Raw genomic sequence first — 10505 nt, 5'->3', positions numbered from 1 at the left:
TTGACACAACTTTCTAAGGGTTAATTTTTGTAAGCTATATAAAAATGACTAAATTTCTATTTTGCCTTCATACACAGCTATATTTTTTATACCACATTACTAATTATTATAAACACCGCTACGCTAGGTCAAGGCAAGGCACTCACTCATCGGTCTAGCTCATGCAGTGTCCATCAATGCAATTTTATCACCGACATTTTTTTCGTTATGACGCGCCTACTCCTCCCGCACACATAGGCCGGCCCATTTGCAGGTTGCAACGCCCCTGCTTTTATTTCATTTTTTGCCTTTCACGTTCTTATTTCTGTTTTAGTTTTTTCTTCTTTAAATTTATTCGTGATTTCCAGGAAAAAAATATTTCAGAAAAAGTCTTGAAAAATTATAAACTGTTTGTGAATTAAAAAAACATTCGGAAAATCATAAAATGATCATGATTTCAAAAAATTGTTCACATATTATAAAAAACTATCACGGTTTCAAATAAATTTTCAGGAAACAAAAAATGTTCATGATTTTTTAAAAATATCCAGTATTCAAAACATATTAGGGAATTTAAAAAATGTCAATTAAAGTTTGGAATATGTTCACAAAAATTAAAACAGATCCATAAATAATGAACATAATGAACCGTCGCAGGAGATCTGTAGGGGTCGCTTCATGATTGTATTCAGTTCCTCGATTTGGATAAAAAAAAGTTTTCCATGTCTTGTACACCGTTGAACCCTCAAAATTGACACAACTTTCTAAGGGTTAATTTTTGTAAGCTATATAAAAATGACTAAATTTCTATTTTGCCTTCATACACAGCTATATTTTTTATACCACATTACTAATTATTATAAACACCGCTATGCTAGGTCAAGGCAAGGCACTCACTCATCGGTCTAGCTCATGCAGTGTCCATCAATGCAGTTTTATCACCGACATTTTTTTCGTTATGACGCGTTAGAAAATTAAGTCGTGATGAGACCATCACATTTTTTATTTTTAAAATGACTTTTTAAAAGTCTCTTATCTCGTCAAGACATCACCCAGACATACTTTATGAAATTACATTCTAAAAGTCCTTATCTCATCCTGGCATTTGGTTCATAATTTTTTTCTATCTATCGCACGTGCATAATCTAATAGCTTTTCTCCCGTTGCAACGCACGGGCATATTTGCTAGTCTTTATCTTTACCTACTAATAAACCACGCATCGCTTCTGGTGGTACGTCATAAAAACAACCCTCGAAGTTGGCAATAATTACCCATCAATGCCACCCGTAAGTGGCAAAAACGATTCGTTTTTAATTTCTAATATCGCTCCAGGGTTCTGTTATTAAAGGTGGATATGATATAATAGCACCAATGCATGAGCAGTGTGATGGCTGAGGCAACGATGCTCCACACAGGAGACCAGGGGTTCGACCCCTGGTTCTCACGCTTTTTCTCTTTCTTTTTACCAAGCGCAGTAATGGGCCAGCCCATGTGCGGGTCGTGGCGCCCCTTGTTTTCTATATCTTTCTTTTATTTCTATTTTGTTTTTTCCCTAAAAATAAATTTCGGATTGATGGCGCCCCCTATTTTTTATTTCTTTTTACTTTTTTATTTCTGTTTTGGTTTTTTATCTCAAAATTAATTTCGGATTTCCAAAATATCAAACAATTGCGAGTTCTGAAAAAAAGTACGAAAATGGTAACTGTTTGTGAATTTAAAAAATATTCTAAAAATCAAAAAATGTTCACAACTTAAAAAATTGCTCACAAATTATAAACAAATCACGATTTCTAATGATTTCATGAAATAAAAAATGTTCATGATTTTTTTAAATGAGCCAATATTCAAAGCATATTCAGGAATTTAAAAATCATGTCCATTAGCTTTTAGAAAATGTTCACAAAAATTAAAACACATCCGTAAATAATGAACAAAACTAATTGTAGGTTCCATAAAGGTTTTATTAGGAGATCTATATAGCTCATTTTATGATTTTATTTAGTCCTTCGCGTTGGGTAAAAAAGGGTTTCCGTGTTTTATACAACGCTGAACCCAACAAAATTGACATAACTTTCTAAGGGTTTGTTTTTGTAAGCTATATTAAAATGACTAAATGTCTATTTTGCTTCCATACACAGTTATGCTTATTTTCATATCACAATAGTGGTTATGGTAAACACCGCTACGCTAAGTCCAGACGAGACACTTTATTTATCAGTATAGCTCAGGCAGGGTCCGTCAATGCAGTTTGCTCAGCCACAAAATATTTTGTTGTGACGCCTTAAAAAATCAAGTCTTGATGAGCATCATATTGTTCATTTTTGAAATTACATTTTAAAAGTGTCTTATCGCATCATGACATGATTTGTATATACTTTGTGAATTTGATTCATACTTTTTTATATCTACCACACATGTATAACTTGATAGTTTTTTTCCGTTGCAAGGCACGGGCATTTCCAAAAATGTTCGCTAAATCAAAAAAAGTTCGTCAAATTCAATAACTATTCCACCCAATTTCTAAATATTTTCATCGATTATAGAATGTTTGCCAGTTCAGGAAAATTGCTTAAAAATGTTCACAATTTTTAAAAAATGTTTGTAAATAGCAAAAAATATTCATAAATTGAAAAAATGTTCTTGATTGTAGAAAATGTTCAGAAATTTGTAATAGTATGTTGTTTGCGATTTCAAATATGTGCATGAGTTTAACAAATTGTTCATAATTTCAAAATGTTCATGATTTCGAGAAATTGAGAGAGATATTGTATCTCGGTGATGCAACGAAATGTGATCATGACCATTTGAAATTATGAATTTTTTTCTCCCGTTGCAACGCACGGGCCCTTTTGCTAGTCTTTCCCTACTAATAAAGCACGGAGTGCTTCTGCCCGTCCGTCGTTGGTGTTTTACGAAAGAGCCCCTATATTACTTTGAAATAAACCCGCAGTCCTGTTTAAGTGGATCTGATAAAACTGTTTTGACAAAAAACACCCTGCCGCATTTGCCCGTGTCCGCCGCCGCCGACCGCAACCAGCGCCTCCACGCGCGGGCGGCTCGCGCCCGTGCCTCCCTGCCGCCCCGCGCCGCCGCCCACCGGAGCTCCGCTACCGGACCAACGCGCCGCCATGCCCTCCTCTCCTTCTTCCTTCCCCTCCCTTTTGTTCTATTTCTCACATCCCCCTCTCTCTCTCCTTCGCAGGAAGCGGAAGCCATGGCCCTGGACCTCCATGCCAGATCGCCGCCCCGCGCCGGCCGGCCATCGGAGCGCCGCCGCCGGACCAACGCGCCGCCCTGCCCTCCTCTCCTTCTTCCCTCCCTACCTCTGGTTCTATTTCTCACATCCCTCTCTCTCCCCCCCCTTCACAGGAAGCGGAAGCCATGGTCGTTGGATCTCCATGCCGGACCGCCACCCCACGCCGGCCGGCTACCGGAGCGCCGCCTCCGGACCAACGCGGGTTGCCGCGCTGGACCGCAAGCGGATGCACTGGTTGTGCTCGACGGAGATGGGCCCTGTGTGTGTGCCCCCGCAGCCTGGACAAAACTCCAGCGAGGCCATGAGCTCCCGATTCCCAACCCGGGCGTAGGAGCGTACGGGAGCGCCGTCGTGGATCCTGCGCGTCCTAGGTCCGCCGAGGCCACGGGCTCCCAAGCCGGGCATAGGTGCGTACTGGAGCAACGCCCACCTGGGCGAGGTCCTCCTGCTTCTGGAGGAGGCGAACAAGCCGAGCCAAGCCATGAGGCGCCCGTGGCCAACACAGTGTATCTTTCAATTGAACTATCTGATGTTTTTTCTACGTATCTGTGTCATTGACCATTGTCTAGAGTGTGATTTCACACGTTTGTTTTCAGCCAATCATCTATGAAGTGCGCCCTTTCATGCTTGAATTCTACAATATCCACTGATGAATTTCATGCTTTTAGTGAACCTCAACAAATTCATGGAAAACGTATTTAATTTTGCTCATCTGATTCGCTTTGCTGCATTATTAGTATGCCTGCTAGACTCCAAATTCAAACCTATAGCCTATAATAAACCCCAGTTTTTTTAATCAAGTTTAAACATTTCAGTTCCGTTTTTGGGTTGGAATTTATCAGTGGCCATGTAAGACTGGAAATTGCTCACCACGTGTTCCTTAATGTATATTGTGCCAATAGCTATTAAACCTTCGATATGCTGGAGGGTGATGAGGTGACATGGAGCTAAACATAGATTGAAGATTCTGTCATGAGTTCCTCAGAGAAGATAGAACAAATGAGTATGGAGATCCAGCTGTTGAAGACGCCGAGGGACAAGAACATTCAGGAGTTGTTCGCCTAATGGGTTGGTGAGAACAAGAATACAGTTAACATCATCACAGAGCCCTGCACATCTCGCATGCGAGGCAGTATGTCCCTTTTTCTTTAGCACAACTCATATGTCTCTTCCTACCGGGGAGCGTTCGTAATACTTTGCCTGATTCTATTATGGATTACCCATTTTGTTTACAAGTTGACGTACTTATTAATTTGGTGTCGTATTAACTACACCGGAGTCTGTTCTTGTGCAAAGGAAATTAGATTGGGATTGGCCGCACATCTTAAATGCATCTAGAAAATTAACCACAGATAGATTTCACTCTTATCACCCTTCTATTCAATACATTTTGATTGCTGAAATTTGAAACAATGACCAGGTTCTGTAGGAAGCACAAGAAAGTGGGTATGAAAGCTATGAGACGATGGCCAATACAGATATTGACAGGGCTGGAATATCATTAGAGTCCGGCGCCAACGAATATACATAGCGACTTAAAGTGTGACAATATATTCATAAATAGTCCTGATGGAACAGTGAAGATCGGCGACTATATGGTTTGGCGACATTATTGCATCAATGGAAAAAGCAAAGTGTCAAAGGTGTGTGACATTGTGTTTTTCTGACAGCTACGGATCTGTGAAAATATACCTAATTACCTATTCTATTTACTGTGGATACACTCTCAGGTTACTTTGTTTAAAAATTTATTTTAGTCGTGTACTAACAACCATTGTGTTAAAATGCAGGCGCATTAGACTTTATGGCACTAGAACGCTTCACTGGCAATACAATGAGTTGCTTGGGTATTCCAATCCCCTTCGCAGCCTCTTCTGTCAATCCAGCAGCACACCGCTGCCCTTCGCATCCTCCCTGCATCACTGCAACTGGGCCGTGCTCACATCGTCTGCGGTCACATGCGCAATCTCTGCGCTCGACGCTGCCTCCACCGAGATTCATTGCAAGGTCTGTTCATAGCCACGGTTCCTGCTCCGTACCATTGTTGATGCTCCTGTTAATGGATAAGTGTCCAACAAAATTACCTGCAGGGTGCCTGAAACGCCCACTGCTGGGTACATGCATACAACAATCATGCCATGTCTTCCCTATTCGATCGGTCGCACATGTATGTTTCTTTTCCTTCTTTGTTTAGTTTTAAAGAAAAGATTAATTTCTGAACTCACCATATTTTTATACTATATATAAGCATGGATGACTAGAATAGTTGATTGTCAGTTCACTTATATTTCTCCTATGGAAAGGAGCATCAGTTTTACGCATGCTTCCCGGGTCCTTGGTGAGAGGCCTCTGTGATGTTATTCTTTTAGGTAAGCTTTACTCAGGTTGCTACTCATGTCACAGTGTCTGTAATTTAGCTAGAGTCAGGTTCAGAGTTATTGACTGAATTTTTGGGGCACAACCATCAAGCAACCTGAGTAAAGCTTACCTAAGCCAATGATTTTGTTCTTTTAGCTAGAGCCAGGTTCAGAGTTGTTCACTCTGGATTTTTTGGGCACAACCATCAAGCAAGCTAGCACATATTGTTTAACTGAAGCAAAGGGCAGCTAAGCTATGAATGCTTCATTCTTTGTTCTACACAAATGCAGCTACTATTTGTATTTGATCTGAGAAAAGGTGCAACCAATTGAAGTTATTTTGAAGAATCTGCACCTGAGTATATATATGTTCTGATTTTATAGCCTGCAGAGTCTGTAGAGTAAAGTTTGTACATTTTGTGAATCGCTTTGTTCCGCTTTCCCTTGGTGTATAGTCTATACTGTATCAGATTATTTACTATGTGCAGATTTGTTTGTGCCATTGCCGATCATGTACTTCTTTCTGTGCTTGGAAGCATAGTCTCATCGTATCCCCTAGATCTGTATAAGTATATTTAGCTCACATACACTTGGCATTTGTTCTTCAAAAGGCGATGTCCTCGATGCTGGACTCCTGGTAACAGTTTATTACATGTTATTTCTCTTTTTGGTGAGTCTTTTCTTGAGATTTAGGATTATGGAGTTAACGGGTGTTACTTTTGACCTGCTAATACAGCTGCGTTAAACTTTTTGCTCTTCGAAAGCAACTATGTAAGTCTGACGCTAACATAATGTTTACTGCTAAAATACTTCAGTAGGTATAACTTAGAGTCAGGAACACAAGTAGAATTTCATAGAAATCTGTCTAGCTCCTGTAGATGAAAGACTTCCTGCAAGTGAGCTCTTGAATAACTCTTACCTCCAGGAAGATGAGGTCTATTCCAGCGCCTTCAATTTCAGTCTCTCTGGTCTCAAGTGTGACTGAAGATGGGTGGCAATCTGCAAGTTTCGTGCTTTGGAAGGGTGAATTCTTACTGAAAAATCATATGTATCTTACCGACCATATTAATTTATTGCTAAGGTTTACTCATACCAGTGGTAAATATAGCACTGAAGAAACTTTTAAATCAAACTTTACTTCAGTCTTTAATGACACTACGAATTATTTCAGGCTGTTTAAAGAATGCCGAGTTGTCAAGCGAGGAAATGCAGTGGCTGGCGTTGCCGGGCATGGGACGACGTCTCTAGGCTCCTGCCCGAGGCAAGCCTCTCCGGCCTCCTCGGATGCCCTCTAGGAACTGGCACTGCGTATGATGGTCTCCTCACCTAGCACCTAGGTTGACCTAGCCACCGCCATCGAAGCGGAGAGTTGACAACATATGTATGATTGTTGGACGTGTCAGTCCTACCATTGACATGTTCAAAACTATGAATTGAGTGATTACAAATATGCTTTGATCAATGAAATGAAAGGATGTTCTGTTACATCTTGTTGTGCAGATATAGGGCTTGAATTATTTTCGATCGTATCATCTTGGCCCTATAATAAAAAAGCGAGTGTGGGAGTGCGCGACCAGTTGCTACCAGTATCAAGGTGCACTTGATGTGTAGTTATCAGTCAATGAGAACCATAGAAAAATGGAGGCATAGACTCTAGGAGTATATATCCACTCCCTAAAAAAGGGTGTGCTATATATTGAATGGTTCAATATAGGTCAGTGAGTTTGAGGCAACAAAAAGCTTTAGAGCTAAAATCAATAGGAAAGGGTATTTGTTTCTTAAGATGTTTTTTTGATAAATGTAAAAAAAATTGAATTAGTTAGTTAGTAATAAGAGAGAAAAGGAGACCATGACTTGATTGTCTATTTATCCTTGCTCCATATTCGAAGTTTCTGCCAGCTGCTGTCGTCAACCTACCCTTGCATGCCATCTACTTCCAATTCACTTTTGCGAGAGGTGCATGCCCGACCGTCGACATTGATGCATCCTCTCACTCAACATCGTGTCTCCGCAGGATGGAGCTTAGATCGGTGAACCGCATAATGGTCAACAAAGAGGCAAAAAGTAGATGATTTTGACGCTTTCGATGGTGCATGCGGAGATATTTTTCACCTTTTGCCTATAGCAACACACGGGTCTTCTGCTAGATGAGACTAGGGCGAAGCCCACCGTCATTATAAATTTTCATAATTACAAGTCGGTGTAGGAAGGGGCTCATGAAAGCCGCGTGCTAGAGTGTGATGACCAATCCCCGGTTCGGCCGTTGGCACCCATCAACAATGCACAACAGATCAGACTTTGAGTGACCCTCCACAACCCAAGTCCTTGATCCCGCTCATGGTAGTGAAGCACTGCGATGGCCGCCAATGACACCCTACTCAGGGTGCTACTTTCCACGACGGCCTCCATGTTGTCACTATAGCGGGATGCGTGAGACCAAGTGTAGGGAATAGCTTGCGGAGAGCGATCCTCATGTCCAGCTCGACAAGATTAGTTTTTAATGTTTTAAACATTCCATTGTGATTGCACGTTAATGACATGTGTGTCGCAATGGCTGGGATTGACGAAGTCCAGACATGTTGTGATTAGAGGACACTGCGGTAATCGCCGGTGGTGAGGGACTAAGAAAAGTGGTGACACGGTGTCGGTGAGGGACTAAGACAAGTGGTGACACGGGTGGGACACCGTGTTGAAATAGAAGACGTTGAATTGTGGGGGTCTTGAGCCGTATTTATCGGGCCCGTTGCAACGCACGGGCATATTTACTAGTAATAATAATAATAATAATAATAATTAATATTAATAATAATAATAAAGAGAATTGGGTTTCTGTCGTACGTCATAAAAACTACCCTCGGAATTGGCAAGAATTACCCACCAATGCCACCCGTAAGTGGCAAAAAACGTTTCGTTTTTATTAGGTGGCCACTGCTTGTGTTCATGTACAGCTAGGCCCTCACATTATCAATAACCACGGAAGCACCCGACTGGCTAGGGCAAAACTCTCCCAGCCGGGAGACCTGGGTTCAATCCCCAGCTGTGTCCCATTTTTCTGCCTTTCCCCGGCTTCGGCCCAGCTCATTTTTTTTACCATTTTTTCCGCAGATCCAAATATTATTTGAAATATTCATATCTTTTAAACGCTAACTCCAAATTTAGCATGTTATATATGAAAATCTATCAGAAAAATGTGTAGATTCTAAATATGATATTGTCTTGGCCCAGCTAATTTTTAAACTTCTTTTTTCCACAGATTCAAGTATTTTTTGAAATATTCCTATCTTTCAAACGCTAACTCCAAATCTAGCCTTTTATATATGAAAATCGCTCAGGAAAATGTGTACATTCTAAATATGATATTATCTTACATGTTAGTAATTTTTAAAATTGTGTTTATAGTGCACACTTAGTTAGTACTTTTCTTTTCTATACATACATACATATATATATATATGAAAAATGTTTCCTACAAGCAGTGGTGTTACCACCATTTGCATTTTGTATGTTGTATGTAGTATCTGTCAAAATTGAAAGTATGTACGTGTAGTATATAACAATGATTAGGTAGTATATATACTAATTTTTAGGTAGTATATACCATGTTTTGAGTATGCTCTTTTTTACGTACAAATATGTACGTATTTCATAAATATAACAAAAACTATGGGTTCATATATAATTTTTTATGTAACTTGCTTTGAAATGTCTTAAATATAGTATATGAATATATTTAAAATGATAAAGTAGTATATATAGTACCACATGGTAGTATATGAGACATATGGGGTAACTACCACCGGGTGGTAGGATGGATTCTCTCTCTCTCTCTCTCTCTCTATATATATATATATATATATATATATAACGTACGTTTCTTACTCCCGTTTTTTCATACGTAAAGAATAAAAACAGAAAAGAAAAGTACCGTTCATCATTCGGGTTCGATTTTTTTGGCATGCAATGAACTAGGGTTGTTTCGCTTAGACGTAGACATTCTTTTATTGATCTTCAAGCATACGAAGAGATGGCCCAAAATACGTTTAACAAAACCCTTTTATTAAGATTTTTTTACGACTTTATGCAAATTTCAAGCATTGCTTCAACTTAAAAAATAATGGCTTTGTATGAAAATTTTGAAAATCAGGTTCTTTAAGATCAAAATTGTCGTACAAAAACCACATCAAAAGTATTGTATGTATAGCATGCTTCTTAATGTAGTACTACTTATATGAATTTTCGCTGGCACCAGATGTTGTTGGGCCATTAGCATGGTTATTTCGGTGGACACATCAATTAATTCTCCCGTTGCAACGTACGGGCATATGTGCTAGTAATTAACTATTATCACATGCTAATAAAAGAGGGATGTTTATAAAAAAAAAGCTACCGTAGGAAGAAAAAACTCCGTATTCCACCAAGCAATGCTTTCACGCTAACGGGCTTATACGGGCCTTTTCCTGCCGTCCACACACGCACGCAGGAGCAAAAACAGGCCTTAGCTGAAAGTAACCGTGGGCCGGTCCAGCAGAGCTAGGGCGATCGCGACGTGATTCTTCATTGAGAGCAAAAAGAATACCAACTCCCTCCCTGGACAGCCGCCGCCGCCCTCCTCTCCTCGTTACAGCACACGCCTCCATCCCCACGCGGCCACGCGACATCTTCCCCTCCATCTCCTCCAGTTCATCTCTTCCCCTCTCACCTCCTCGCCACCCACCAACGACCCGCAGCCACACGTCTCCGTCGCCGTTGGCTTGATTCCGGCCACCGTCGTCTTATCCCCCCTCTCCCCGCACCTCCTCACAGCACGCAGCACCTCCACCCGCGCCCCCCTGTCTCGCCGTCGGCTCCTCCCCGGAACGTATCGGCCTACAGCAGTGCCGCCCGCCGTCCGGCTACCGACCTCCTGTCCTAC

The sequence above is a fragment of the Triticum dicoccoides genome, chromosome 2B (genome assembly GCF_002162155.2).
Source record: "Triticum dicoccoides isolate Atlit2015 ecotype Zavitan chromosome 2B, WEW_v2.0, whole genome shotgun sequence".
Lineage (NCBI taxonomy): Eukaryota > Viridiplantae > Streptophyta > Magnoliopsida > Poales > Poaceae > Triticum > Triticum dicoccoides.
This window is presented reverse-complemented; position numbering follows the sequence as displayed.